The sequence below is a fragment of the Channa argus genome, chromosome 12 (genome assembly GCF_033026475.1).
Source record: "Channa argus isolate prfri chromosome 12, Channa argus male v1.0, whole genome shotgun sequence".
Taxonomy (NCBI): Eukaryota; Metazoa; Chordata; class Actinopteri; order Anabantiformes; family Channidae; genus Channa; species Channa argus.
Window position 1 is genome coordinate 11,628,031 of NC_090208.1, and position 15,321 is coordinate 11,643,351.

At 41.4% G+C, this 15,321-nt stretch overlaps 1 protein-coding gene across 33 annotated transcripts in view; it reads right to left on the minus strand.

Moving 5' to 3' along the window:
* The window catches only part of LOC137137115 (receptor-type tyrosine-protein phosphatase delta-like), a 337,728-nt gene that overhangs the window by 112,801 nt on the left and 209,606 nt on the right, over positions 1–15,321 (minus strand). For 2 of the 33 annotated variants that reach the window (XM_067523032.1, XM_067523031.1), the window contains exon 1: positions 9,571–10,094. The exons of 28 other annotated variants lie outside the window; for them this stretch is intronic. The gene's annotated coding sequence lies outside the window, so the exon portion shown is untranslated. Of the gene's footprint in view, positions 1–9,570; positions 10,095–15,321 lie in introns of those variants that run through there. 3 more of the 33 variants (XM_067523030.1, XM_067523034.1, XM_067523035.1) reach the window with 3 other exon arrangements.

Here is a 15,321-nt window from a genome sequence, read left to right on the forward strand (position 1 = left end):
ATTAGTTTTGGAGCAGTTTGAAAAACGGAAATATTCAAATTTTGCGTAGTCACATGTGATCAGTGATGATCTGTTTAGTGTCCATTAACATCACTAAAACAAGGTCGTAGTTATATTATATTTACCTGCCCCTGTCTTAGAGGGTAAAGGACCTGTTCAAGGCAGCCATCTGATCCATTAGCTCAGCATACAGTCATCAAAACCACCAACTCAAAAGAAATCCTCGGCTTTACTGGTTTGAAATATTCCTCAATCTGTGCGACGCAGACATTCTGACTTTTGAAGCACTTTTTGCTGCTGCAGAGCCATAAAAAGAACAACAAACGCTTTTTACACGTTTCCAAGAGCAAACAAGTGAGATTTCTTGGGATGCCTGGGTAATTAAGTCCACTGGGACAGTCAGAGACACAATTAAAGTATGAAATGAGCTCTCCTTAACACCGTCTCTTCTGTCTCCCTCCTTTCCGCGTTGTCAGTGATGACACAGAAGCTGTGGCGTCATGCAGTCACTGCAGATGGCAAACGCGAAAAAAAAATAAGGGACAGGAAAGGAGGAATTGCTTACAAATGGCACAGTCCATTTTGACAGAGGAACCCCGGCCTGTCAGAACAAATAGGAAAGGTCACACATGGTGAGACTGTAGTAATGTCCCATTCACTGAACTACACTATCTTTTATTTAACTTCCCACTTTCATGTCAACTAACTTGTCTTTAAAAAAAATGTCATGCCCTTTTATTTCGGGAAAGGTTGCACTGGAGACAGCCACAAGCAAGGGAGACCAAGCTGTTTATCACAATCACTGTGTATTCATGGAGCTGGCCCGGAGAGAAGCTGTCAGTAATTTGGCAACATTTACAGTATTTTTACCCTCGCGGCTCTGTTGGAGTTGGCTGCTGCTGCAAAAAAATAAAAATAAATAAAATGTATACAATATGAAAGAAACAGCAGCAGAGGTTAATTCCCTGGTGCAGTGTTATGCAGGCTGGCAGTCCAAGTGGAGGAGCAAGACAACAATATGGCCAGCGGCTAGAGCAGGACATCCTCCTCACAGCTTTGCGTTTAGCTTATCACAATAGACGTTTGGGACGGTTTCCAAATAACGGCAGAGAGTGGGCAGATGGGAGGGGGAGCAGAAAATCGGGGAAAAGAAGGGATTGCATTGTCATGCATTTTCCTGGCTAGCAAATGAACCTTTCTTATAGAGGCGGCACGAAGAGCTCCAGTACTGTAAAACACACGCACGCTCTTCTAGTACATGTCACAGGGATGAGAATCTGCCATGGCATTATTAAAAAGAGGGGTTGGCCAGCAACAACAGCTCAATTGCCATCCATCTACACTCGTTTGACGTAAATGTACTTTTCTTTCCGAGATAATACTTTAAATATAAAACCTGTCGTAATTGACACTTTTTTCCTTGTCTAGGCCTACGGCGTACCATCTAATATGGATGACACTTAAAGTTAGTATGCCATTTTACAGCAAGTCTACGTCTCAGTTTCAGCCACGGGCACATCGGTTAGGTTACAGTAGGGGTTTTTCTTCTGAATTGCCTTCAAACCATTCATATGTGACTCAAAGTAACTTTGTAGATATCTTCTTTTGATGTATTTAAGCCCATAGAACAATGTGTCTTTTATGCATCCAGCATTTCCCTGTTTGTTTTGTTGCCTTGTCTCTCTTTTTCACTCTCCCAGACCCATCCAATTATCCTTTTTTGCAACTTCTACTCCCACTAATTGTGTGTGTGTGTGTGTGTGTATTAATATATATATATATATATATATATATATATATATATATTTGTTTATTAGTATAATATGCATGTGTCTGTTTGCGTCTTTTCCACCTATTCCCTCATCTTATTCCACCGCCTCTCATCATTCTTGCACATATTCACACATGCCCAGGATGTTAGATGAAACCTCTTATTAACCTTTGCTATGCAATGACGCAGTCCAAGGCTCATTCGTTGGCTTACATCATGTAACCCAAGCAGAAAGTTGTGTTGAACTTTCACAGATTAGGGGAAAAAAAGAGAGGGCCGAACCAAGCATTCCTATTCCCATGTACAAACTCTCTCAGCATCAATCTCACACACAAAGCATGATGGTGTCCTGTTACAGCGACGCTAAAACTCTCCTGGAATGTTTCTGTAGGGTAACCCACATGCAAGGACAAGGTTTGGGTAGGTGGGGGATTAAGTGTGGCAGCTAGGGTTACTCTGCCCTACACCTGACATGGACTTTCCTTTGAACAGTGTGAGAAATTCAAATGAAAAGCTTTGTATCAATGGTCATGGAAATTCCAGTTTACTGTACCTGTGTGTTCTGGGGATTTAATGAATGGCTGACAATTGTTTACAGTATTTGTACCTGTAAAATCTGTATGGGTGCAGGATTGTTGCATTGGAATTATTCATCGTTTGGCTAATTGATGGAATAGTGGTAGAAAACCTTAAGTGTGGTGTTGCACGGCCAACTTTCCCTACTTTGACTGTCACGACTTGATGATTCTCCCTTCGCCACATGGGCAATTTCATGGTGCAGCAAATCTCAGCATTAAATTGTCATGATGTAGATCTACGTTACACATGGACTCATGAATAAATGGGTGACTTCATGAGGTTTGGTATGTGTGGCTTATTTATGCTCTCCATAACTCTACAGCTATTCGTGGTATCTTCAGCTATTCCGCATGAACTTCATTTAAGAGTAACTTAAGTCTGCTAAATAGCTCGGGCTAAAACTGCCTTTCTATGTTTAACTGTTGCCATCTCATCTCCCTGTAGATTTGCGTATACACAGCTCCAAATATAGTTAATTGCCAAAATGGGTTCATGGAGCTTTAAAAGTTGGTGGATACTGATTTCTTATAGTCTTATTAAATGATTTTAGTGACTAATAATCACCTAACGTGCTTCTTTAAAGTGTAGATTCCCAAAGTAAACAAATATGTTATGCATGTATTAAAAACAGCCCAGCAGCTGGTGGTACCTAAGGAAATTGAAACACTGGTATTATTCTATAAATACATTGGTGGGATCATGTGCGCCATAGTTTTCTAGCTTGACTAAATATAAACAAGGGCAGTTTGCGCAGCGTTATCTAAAACAGAGTGATGCAACGCTCTGAAACCCCCCTGAAATAGTTCCTAAAATATACATGAAAAGGAAAGAGAAAGATGCACCCTTTCTTCTGTATTGGCTGTTTGAAGACGCGAGCACAACCTTCATCTGACATCCCTAAAATATCACAATGAGGAAAGGAGGGAAGATGGGAAGAAACACTGAATGAAAGAGACAAAGAAGGCTCATGCATCAAATGAAGTTGTCAGCATCGCTAGCAGTGCTGAAGCACATCTGTATAAGCAACATTCCTGTGTTAGTATCGTGAAAATAAGGACAAAATACCAAAACGTTTCCTTTCAGGTGTTGGCAGGTTTGAAATAAGCAGGACAAGGAAATGCAACTCGCATTAATGCCTAATACTCGCTCATTTCTTTCCCACACAGAGCTCTGTATTCCCCCCCCAGCTACCATTGCTTTGCAAAATGCATGCATGAAATTCTTGAGACCAGCCTCCCCATGAGAGCCTAAATAATAGATTACCAACACAGTATCCGGTCTGTACTATAACTTCAGCCCCAACTGTCTGGCCTCATTAGGAAGGGAAGTGTAAAAGATAGCCAGCCGCTAGCCCAGGTGACAGCACTCGGCTCTGGCCTTTGGCAGCCGTGGCCCACCCTAAAGAGAATATACAGCTTCTCGCTCTGCGATTCATCTTGTAATCCGCCTTAAAGCTGCTAAGCTTCGGTTGATGGCAAATGAATGGAGACCAAAGGCTGGAAAGATGGAGACAGAGCAAGAGGAAGGCAAAAGTTTCAATGAGCAGCACGAGGGAAGTGAAAGGACCAAAAGGTGGTCAGTTCATCTGCGAGCAATCACCAAAGATGCTTGGTTTGGGCCGTCTGGTCCAAACCAGAGGTGACTTAAGCCATTTTTATCCAGTGATTGTCCCCCTTTCTCCCTCCTCCTGCCCCTCCCTCTATCTCTTTTCACTCTCCTGTAGCTCTGTCGCTCACCCTCTCTCTCCATGTCGGCTTCCAAATGGCAGTCATTATACTGGACATGAAAAGTCATTTTAGTTCCGCCTGGCTTCTTCAAAGCAGCTAGCTATAATTGCAGATTGAGCAGAGAGAGAATGCAGGCGTTACACCGAATTCAAACACTGACTCCTAACCTTGCAGTAATGCAGGGGTACAAATGTAAGGATAGAAGAGGAATAATAAAACACAAATATTTACACAATATAATATCCATTTACTTTCTAGCTACTATATTCCTCGTGTGTGTTTAAACATCTCTCTGTGGACATGTTGGTACCAGACTCAAGCTGGAGGCACTGGATCCCATTAAAGCATGTTACTCTAAGAATTTTAATCCAAATATGGGAAACACTTACAAATGATGAAAAATACATCTATTATTAATTGCATATGTCATTTGTGAAGTTGGTATGAAGGTATTTCACAGCACTTTTCCAATTCCACAGGAATTCTGGGAAATGTACACGGACAACAAATGTGAATCTTCACCACTTTTGTTTATTAAAAGATAGACGTTACTGTATTTTAGATTTGTTTTAAGACATCTGCCCAGAGCTACTGCAACAACAAACAGTGTTGTTGGTTAATTTTTTGGGTCTATCATATTTATAGTCTTTCAAATCCTGGGTGTCTGCACATACTCGACGTGTGTTTATGTGCACGAGTGTTTGTGAGCTTGCATGTGTTACAAATTCAGCCCTGAAACAGTTTACGGTCCCTGAGGGTCCTATATGTGTTGCGCTTTTCCAGTTTACGAGCTAGCCACCAGTCTGAGCTGAGCACGGCTCCCTTGCACTTATCTCTTGCACCCTTCTATTTGGCACAGCAAGCTGTGTAATTGTTCTTAGAAAGAGCCTATCAACTAAAGGCACCATTTTTGATTTCTTGTTGCAGGGACCTTTATCATAACATCCCATTTTTGCTCGGCCCCTGGCTCTAACCACAGAGTGCCTCCGAACAAAAGTGTTTCAGCTAAGTCATTCCCTTTTGACGGAAGATAGGGAGTGAGTGTGGAGGTGGGTAGTTAGAAAATATACAGTGGAAAATATGTCTTCTGTACAAGACACTCCCTGCTGTCTACTCACTCGCCCCCCGACCCATGAAGTGCGATCCCCCACTAGCTCTCTTGCAAGCAGAAACAAATTCGATAACTGTCGTACTTTAATTGAAATTCCATCACTTTGTGTGGCTGCTATTGTGAAATAATTTGATAAAGTTGTGTGACATGAATGCACAGAGCTGCCCGCCACTTCCATTTCTTTCCCCTGCTTTTATTTCCTCATTCCACTAGTTATTCAAATGAACCTCTTTTTTTTTTCAGTGGGTTCTGCTTTGAGCTTTTTCCAAAAATGAAGATAAGAGAAAATGAGACAATAAGAAGGGCATAAAAGGAAATAATGTTTTGGGCTGCAACACAATCAAAACGAAGTCCTTAAAAATATCACCAAGCTACCTTTTCACGCCCTTTCATTTTAATACTTGCAATATTTGAAATTAGAATTATTATGTTTCACTTGCAGTCTTTTAGATTTCTTCTAAGTGGTCCTAACTCTGAATGCTAGGAGTGACAGGCTGTTAGTTGGGAGATGGGGGATGATCCAATATGGAGGTCAAGGGCAGAATTCAAATCCTCTGCCAGTGCCACTGACCCTGATCCAAATCCATACCAGCATACTCCCTCCCCTCTGTGTCTTCACAACTGGCTACAGGCGTTTGGCATCCATCATATCTCCTGAAACCCGATCTGCAAGCAAAGGACAGCTGCGGCGGAAAAGTCATCCTCCCTGTTTCTGACACATCGGTACTCCCCCCCCACACTGTATGCAAAGCCTGCAGGCAGAGCCTCAAGGCGAAGCGTTCTGTGTTGTACCAACACTACGCTGAAACATGTACGAAGTGACACTGTGCTTTGTGTGTTACTATACATACAGTACATTCCAATGAGGGAGACTTGTGCTAGTCAGATCGGGATGAAGTGATGAGGAAGACAGGGGACTTTATTGTGCTACTGTGTTGAGACGCATCTGAGACAGACAGAGGGAAAGAATATAAAAAAGGACGAACAGGAAAGAACAAGCTCAGCTATAGCCCTGTGTTCCCTCCACTGCCAAATGATATTTATGCCTCAGCTTTCTGCCCTGACAGGGTGATGGACAGTAGAGGTGATTTTGCCTGGGCGTGAAAATAGGGTTCTTATTATTCCAACCCAGTGGCAACTTGAATATCAATAAAAACTGCTAGCGTCCCCCTATGTGTAAAACCAATGCCCCGTAGCGGTGGTTTTTATCAGGCAACCCACCCTTGACGCTAGTTACGCAGTACTAGAGGTTACGGAAGGAAATGCTTGCCAAGTAAATAAGTGAGTGAAGCGACTGAATAGAGGGGAAAAACACAGCGGGACCGGGGCCAAAGTGAACCAAGGGTAAAGTCATGATCACTTCATTATGCCAGGGTGCAGCTCAGTGTTGTGCGAAATCAAACTGCTTTCTCATTTGTCACAATACATCAAGCCGGCCTCTGTGAAGTGGGTTTGTAGTCAGCTGGAGGCCCCTGATGCACAGGCGCACGCAAACGTTGATTAACACGAGGAAAATAAACTGCAAAATATACAAAACGCATGCACATGTATTTGTGTGTAGCGTGCAGAACACATACCATCACTGATATCAAACGTGGGCACACACCTCACTACCTTTTTTTTTTTAATTCCCCCCAATATGACCTCTACCAGTCAAACTTCTCTTGCATCCGCCAACAACCCGCCCTGCCAGATAGCCAGCCGGCCTGCCAGTCAGTGGGTAGTTGTTAAGGGCCATTGCTGGCACAAAATAAGCTAGAATACACCCACTGGATTACAGAGGGCAGGCAGTGAGGGGGGGTGATTGCTAACAGAGCTATTGGCACTCCATCTCCTTCAGTTCCAACACCACGGCGCCTGATAATTGTGCCCTCTATGTTTACGTACCCATTTTTGTAATGTAAGTGTTGATTTCTCATTCCACACTTGTAATAGGGGCCCTGGCCTTGGAGATCCTGAAGTGGTGCTCACACACAGGCATAGGCACAATTGCACACACACAAAGTTTTTTCTTTGGATTTTGTTTTCTGCTCTTGAAAATAAACTGGTGAGTCAGAGCTACTTGGCTGTGCTAAGACAATGGGACTGTGAGGTGCAGGCGCACTTGTTTGCAAGAGGGCTTGGATTTGTGGCAAAAAAGGGACTTTCGGATAATGAAATATTCAAAGCGTCCGCAGTTCTTCAAGATGCCGACGTTACATTAAATGTGCCAAAGCCAAATGTCTTACGTGTGTGAGTTTAACATTTGACCAACTTGTGTAGCTGCAATTGAAAAAAAACTAAAAATAAAACATAGCCAGGTGAATGTGCATTGGAATAGAGATACAAACAAGAAGGACATCTAAAAGACAGCAATGTGTTCTTTCTAACAGTCTTTCGGTCTTTAAAGTCCCCCATTGTCCCTTCAAGATACTGTCAAAAACGTAGGACATGACTTGAGAAGGTGCTTCGGGCACACAGAAGTGGTGAAAAAGGTATGTTGGCAGGCACGCAAAAAATTGCCTAACTCCCTTACAGGCACTTTCTAACACCTTATATCATTTTTCAATGTAATGGCTTGCATGCCATGGAGTGTATACATACACACACGCACGCGTATGCGTGCACACTGAGTTACACTTTCAGTTCCCGTGCAATCCAACAGCTTTTTTTGCAATTCACGTCAACAGTTTTCTGAAAAAGCTATTGTTTTAATTCTGGATTCGATGAAGGATGAGCATTTGAAAGAAGACAGGCCCCATCAGCACCACTCTTCCACGACCGAGACACTTTGCTCCGTTCAGCCAATTTGGATGGAAGCACTTAAACCGAGCACCACCTTGGTGCATACCCATTTTGTCTTCTCTTTTGAGCGCTGCTGTCGCAACAGCAAAATTGGAAATCGAACGGGTAGTGACAGTGTTAATTGCTCTATGTCAAAATTGGACGAGCGCTAATTGTTTGTGCTGGGAACTGTAAAACATATAAGACACTGGAGGTGCTGGGGTTGTGCTCTCCCTCTGCGCTTACCGGCTAATAACTGAGAACTGCTTACACAAACACACATGCACACTAAATGTCATGCTTACACACACACACAGGCCTTTCCCAACACCTCACTAGCCTTCTTAACCCGTCTTTAAGTTTGGCAACATATCACAATGGATATAGTCAAAGGCAACATATTTAAACACGCCACATGGAAACTACCTTGATTTGGGTTTGTTTTTACACTATAATCCCTCTAAACATTGACTCACTCACTGCATCATCAAGCTGATGCATTCATAACCAGTAATACTGTGATCTTTGAAAAAATAATCGCTCATTTCGAATACATTTTACACCCAAAGTCTAGTTTTGTCTTGTTCTATCAGCAAAAGTGGGGTAGGGGTCTTGGCATAGCAACTACAATCCCCTCTTCATCCTGTAGCCCCTCTCTTGCTGCATTGTCTTCACTGGCTAGAGAAAATGAGTCCCCTAGTGGCCCAACAGCCACACTGAGCACAGGTGGTGTTACACAGCTCTACTGGAAATAAAGGTTCACTTTCCCCTGATTGACAGAGTGACTGCGTGACTTTATTTATTTATTTATTTAATATTTATATAACACCTGAGCTCTTCGAATAGCATAGTCTTCTTTAAACCTCGCGGAAATAAAACGTGTTCTAAAAATAAGACGGATAAAAACCAGGGATCTCTGGAGAGTTGCGGGAATGCACTTTGAAGATTCTTCACAATCGCAGTGGAAAGGCTTCCACAACTGTGAAAGGCTGCACTAATGAACTGTTTTTACATGACAGCGGAGCTTAAAGTGGTCTTAAAATAGCACATTTGGAGTTGGAGCCCGCCGGTTCGGGAACACAAACGAGAACAAACAGCCTGCAGCTTGTTAAGATAATCAGAAAATGATACAATGATAATTACTGAAAACTACCTAGATCTCTGCATAGGTTACTACATAGAGGTCGCCTCTCCAAAGCTCTCTACGCAGCGCACACCATGACAAAAAACAGTCCACCTGCACATTCACAGAGGCAGTTGATATGCTGGGGATATTGCAAAATCAAAATCAAGCACTTGATGAAGGTACTTTATCTCATTTTGTGGCGTTGTGTCGCGCGGAAAGCCCTGCTGTGTGTATCCAAGGCTGCGCGCATTTATGAGAATAAACTATGCGTAAGGAAAATCATTGCCATATAACTACAGCGGTCATGTTCCCAAACACACAACACAGCACGCTGAGTACATATACACTAAGTATTTGTATGCAGCCAGTACAAATACGTGTTAAATTCTGACCAACTTCACCAGGCTCTACGCACACCTGAAATCACTGCGGCAGCGACTTCATTTCCACTGTCACCCCCTCAGAAAGTCCCAGGCTCGTCAAACATTCTTACCTTATCACCATTTTGCGGTCAGTTTGAAACTCTTCTGCCTTTTCTGTAAAGACGAGTTTTTTTTCTTTATAGTTCTGTGTTGTTGTTGGGTTTTTTTGTTGTTTGTTTGTTTGTTTGTTTTTTACATCCAGCAATGACAAGTCGAGTCCCGGGGAAATCAAATAAAGGTGGAAGAAAGAAGTCCGTCCTCGGGTTCTTCTTCTTCTTCTTCCCCGCCGTTTGTTCGCTCTTATTTCGTGTATTTCTCGGAGTTGTCCGTCATCCACGCAGTACGGCTCTCAGGAGCGATAGGGTGAAAAACACACACGTGGAGCGTGTACAACAGTGTATTCTCTGCCGTGGGTCTGTGTGTGTTGTGCTCGTTAGATCATAATTGAATGGTACGTGGCGAGACTGGTTGTGTTTGCAGAGTGCGCTGTGACTGGGACACACAGCCTCTCTCTCTCTCTCTCTCTCTCTCTCGCTCGCTCTCTTTCTCTCTCTCTCTCTCTCTCTCTTTATCTCTGTCTCTCTGTGTCCTCTGTGTCTTTCTCTCTCTTTGACGAGACCAGAGCGCGGACTAAAACCCCAGGCTGAGAAAAAACGGCAAAATGAGAGAACGACACGTGTCACGCGCGTTTGCGCGCACACACACAGAGGTGTGGGTGTCTGTGTGTAGGGAGGGAGGTGACGTCACTCAGCGAGGTACCACTCTCCCAACTCTCCTGGATCGACACCCCCCAAGTCCATTGCAGGAATGTGCACTTGGCCGTGGCTATTTTAGAGGAACGTTTATGTTAAATAGGTGTGTGGGGGGGGGGGGGGTCTGGGGTCTGACTCGGTAATTATTTTCAGATGGTAAATTGTGAGAACATGAGTGCATGTCTGAGACCACATGTGTCAGTGAATTATTCAACACCTGCATTATTAAATAATAAAGTACCTTGATAAAGGTTTTAAGAACGAAAAAAAAAATAAAGTGCCTCAATTGCGATAGGCTCCTTTATAGGAATAAGTAAAAATACTGCATTCAAAATATGACTCATGTGAAAGTACAGAAGTGTTTTCAGTATATACTGTATAAATAATAATTCTAAATGCAGAAATATAGACTTTAATATGTCGTAGAGTCAATACCATATAGGTTTTTATTTATGGTGTAACTAATTCTCTCCATATACTGTAACATAGATTAGTAAACAGCAACAAGTGATGTTTTACTTGCTCTAGTTTTTAAAGTATACAAGTTTTTCAATAACTAATGGAGGAAGTATTCAAATAATTAAAGTAGCAATGTTGTACAAAAACAAATCCCTTTTGAGGTAAAAGTCTGTCATTAAAAATTGTAGGCATGACAGAAAAAGCTGAATTACTTGATATGCTGAACAATCCTTGTATGTGGCATATAGTTACTTTATTGGATTATTAGTGATATATTAACACTGTACTTTTAATGTCATAGTTTCATTAAAAAGCAGATAATTTTGATTATTTGACGTTTAATATGTTTTGTAAACTGGTCATATGTTCTACAAAAAATTTTATTCTGAAAATTATAAATTCTTAAATGCTGTGGCTTTAAAAGTAATAAGCGGAATAAAAGATTAAAGTATTTAGTAAGGTACAAGCATCCAAGAATAGTAAAGCTACAGTTGTTAAACTATCTAACTGAAAGTGTTGGATAAAATTATAAAGGAAGCATAATTACAGCTCAAATTAAATAAGAGTATCTCACAATTACACAGAACTTGTACTTGACTAATATCCACCAGTGATGCAGATGGTGTCGCACACGAGGTACCAACCAAAAATTAAACAAACTGCCATCTTGTACAGTACAACAGGGTCACTGTACTCATTCAGGACACAACGGAAACTTTTATCAAAGTGAGAGCTGGAAAAACTTTGACTCCAAGGTCAGTCTGTTGGAGCAGCCTAGTTGAGAGGTAACCTGTATGATCCATATTTAATTCAAGGCGTGATCAGGTCACATTTGCATCCCTTTATAATGTTACACAACAGTGTATGGAGGAATAATACTGCCTATTAACAGAGTCAAGAGCAGACTCCTCTGATGTAGGGCTACAGAAAAATAACAGTATTGGCCCGGGGAGACTGATGACTATGACCAATTGTGTTGTGAGAAAAGTTTCTGTTGTGGCAGCAACCCAAACCTTCTGATGAACAACCTAGCCCTGCAGACATGAACATCCAGCATCCAACTATACTGCTCTAAAAGACAGAGAGACAGACTCCTGCAGTCAGCAGATCTGTTTTCTTACCTGCACTCAGACATGCCGTGTGTCTGATAGAGTAACTGGGATGGTGATTTATACCTGCAAATTATACCAAGCTCTATTTTCTAAGGGCAGAATTTGATACAGCCTCCGCATGTAGATTTATAGGCCAAAGGAAAGTGTTGGTTTTGCGACAATGAACAATGTAAAAAAAAAAAAAAAAAAAAAAAAAACTTGATGAAATTACTGTTATGTGAACTATTGGCCTCGACTGCTGGCTGTGAGAACGCTTTGTGGGAGTGATAGTTGTGGCTAGAGGCACAATGTACTGTAGATCACAAATGTCTGATTGTTACCACAGCACTTATTTGTATAATATCCTTATTTATCAGGAGTATCGGCTTAAGTTTGGAATTCTATTTTGGTTGTCACATTCCCAACACATCCAAACACTGAATATTTTGGTGGATAAACTTCACTTCTCCCTATTTCTCCTTTAGCCAGTGGCCTGTTCGCTTTCTCCTGTGATGCATGAGGAACACTGAGTTTCCCTCAACTGTATTCATGATCTTTGAATGTGATGGGATCACTACTTATTAGATTTACAATTCTGCTCTGAATCTAACCTTGTGCTCTCACATTCTTGGCAGCAGCTCTTGCAGTAATACCACAGCCCTTATTGATAAATGAGGGCAAGGGCAAGATTTATCAAGAGCCTGCCTGGCTGGCCTATCATGGCTGAACTTTGTCGCCTAACAGGACACAGTGGTCTATAAACCAACAATATGAAAGATCAGAGACAGAGAACACCTGAGTGTTGGGTTGAGATATAGCATAGCCACTTGCTGCATGCCTGTTTATTAATAAACTCGGCAGTAGAAGAGCCATTTCAAAAAGCCTAACTTGACAAATGTTTCCTTTGCTGTGCGACTATGACAGTGCAATACTATTATGTGAGCCAACCGTGTTTGATAAAGTGGCTTGGACATGTTTACATTCATACATATGTGGGGGTCACGCAAAGTGTAGCACCGGTTGGCATTTATTATGTAAATACAATGCAAATGCCGCTAAGGGAACTAAAGGTTATACAATATCAATATGCATTTTTTTGGGTTGAGTGTTTGATGTACTGTATGTGTCTTTCTGTGTACCTGCCAACATACAGAAAATCTTTACAGAACTAAGTAGCACTCAACATTCTCATTTATTTAGAAATTTTTTTAACACTGAATAAAGTCAGTGGGCTGCCACATAGGCTGCCAAAGAATTCTATTATCACCATAAACAATGATGACGTTTTTTAGAGTTAGTATGTCTAAGCATTTAAAATTCACTTTGAACATGAATATTTAAATCTAAGTATCAAAACTGGACTGAAATATATTGACCACACCGTTATGCCTTGCTGTAATTTTTATAACTAACCATAAATCATCTTGTTGTTTTGTAATTAACTGTTAACACACCGGCAGTAAGGCTACTGTAGTACGGTTGTATAGAGTCACATGGGCAGCCCATGCCAGGATTTGATTTTGCTTTAACTCTGGGTTTATTCTGGGTCAGATTAGCTTTGCGTTGCAGGTACTCAATGGTGCATGTGTAACTGGGTGAAATAAACACAAGTGCAGACTGATTACCATTTTAGAGCAGATACACAATACTGTTCTGTATAGCTACAATATTAAAAATGTAAATTACAGTAACATACTCTAAACCACAGTTACAGTAAGCGACTGTAAAATATACACATTTATGCTGTGTGGATTTACACAGAACCTTTGAACAGATATCCATGCAAAAGAAGAATCCGATGACTTTGGTGATTTCCAAATGGTGCCACTGTCCCCAAGTATAGTCTCACAGAGATGCTAGCATGAGCTTAGTCTAGAAATAATGCTTTACAATGCTGTAATAGCCCAGGGCTTGAGACGCTGCCTTGTGTCATGGTGTAATAGTTTTTTGTCCTTTTGTACTTAAAAAAATCCCATTCCTCTCAGAGACGCTATTAGCGGTGGCTTTGTGGACTACTTGCAAAGCAACCCGGTTTATAGATTTGGTAGCATTTCTTTTTACACTTTTCAGTGTTTATCTCTGTGGGTATAAAACGGCTTCTTAAAGTCATACTTCCTGGTTGTGTTTGTTAAATTTAAAATGTTTAACTGATTCAGAAACCGAAGGGCAACGCAGGTAGGAAATCAATCGTTGTATTCTTTAAGCTGCGAGAATAGCGGTTCGCTCTCATTCTGCTAAAAAAGGATTCTAAGTAATGCTTGTCAGATAAATTTACACCAAGGCCTGGGCTCAGGCTGGATTTTATTCCTCAATAGGCTGTGGCCACTTCCATTCAAAGTCAATCCAATAGCTGCCATATCAGTTTAACACTTTAGATTTAGGTGGACTGACAACAACTTATGAATGATTTTTCTTTCTGTTCACATGGATGAAATTTCAGTTCAGGGGAGTGGCTTAGGATAATGTGCCCTACTCATAATCCTGCATACAACATTGTCCATTTTAGATCAAATTTCAGATCGGCAGATTGTGAAAATAGAACATATCTCTCATTCAGTCTTCTATAACGTGAGGTGCAGGACTTTCCAACCTTGGCAAGTTGCTGTTTCTTTACAAATGAGTGTCAGTAAAGTCATCAGTCTAAATTGTGCGACATAGAGACAACACCATGTATAATACTGCAGAGAAGAGAGATAACTTGTCTGAATCAAAAACAAGGACTGTTGTTTTCAGCTCCTCACACCCCACACTTGATACATTTATAGTCCCCACCACCTCCCCCACAACCCTGATCAAGTAAACCAGTCATTGTAAAATTAATTTCCCCATCAAGCGAGACTCACGCTCTTTGGGATAACAATCTATCTTAAGCGGATAAATCTAATCCAATGCGTTGAGACGGCTGGAGATTGACTTGTTTATGGCCGCTGCCCAAGCAGTCAAGAGGGGGAGAAAAGGCTGGGGAGTGGGGCTAAGAGCAACTTCTCTCCTTCTCAGAATCTGTCAGACATGATGGATAGTTAAGCATACAGTTGTGCTTTCATGAGCAATTAGCATTTAGTGGGAACTGGAAGACATAATAGTTGCTGAGTTCATCGCAGACAAAACACAAAATTTTACGATGTGGTTGAAATGACGGTAAAGTTTGAGAGTGAGATTGATTGCCATAATTATGTACATAATTGGGAAGAAGCGGTTAACATATTGGTCACATGCCAAGCAGCTGTGTATGAAGCCTTACACAACGGTGATAACATCTATATAAATTCACTTAGCCACCTACATGAAACATTGACAGTCTAATAACGCGTCCCCTAGGCCAAGACACTCTGAAGTTTCACTGAAGCCACATTATTAAATTACTTCTATTCATGTTTCCACATCATTACCCTGGAGATTCACCTCTGCCTAAAATGACTGTGTAAGCAACAATTAAAAACAAACTTGAGGGTAGACAACTGTGGTTATTATATTTGAAGACTTTTAAATGTCAGCTAGTGTGCTTGGAAAAACATGGGTG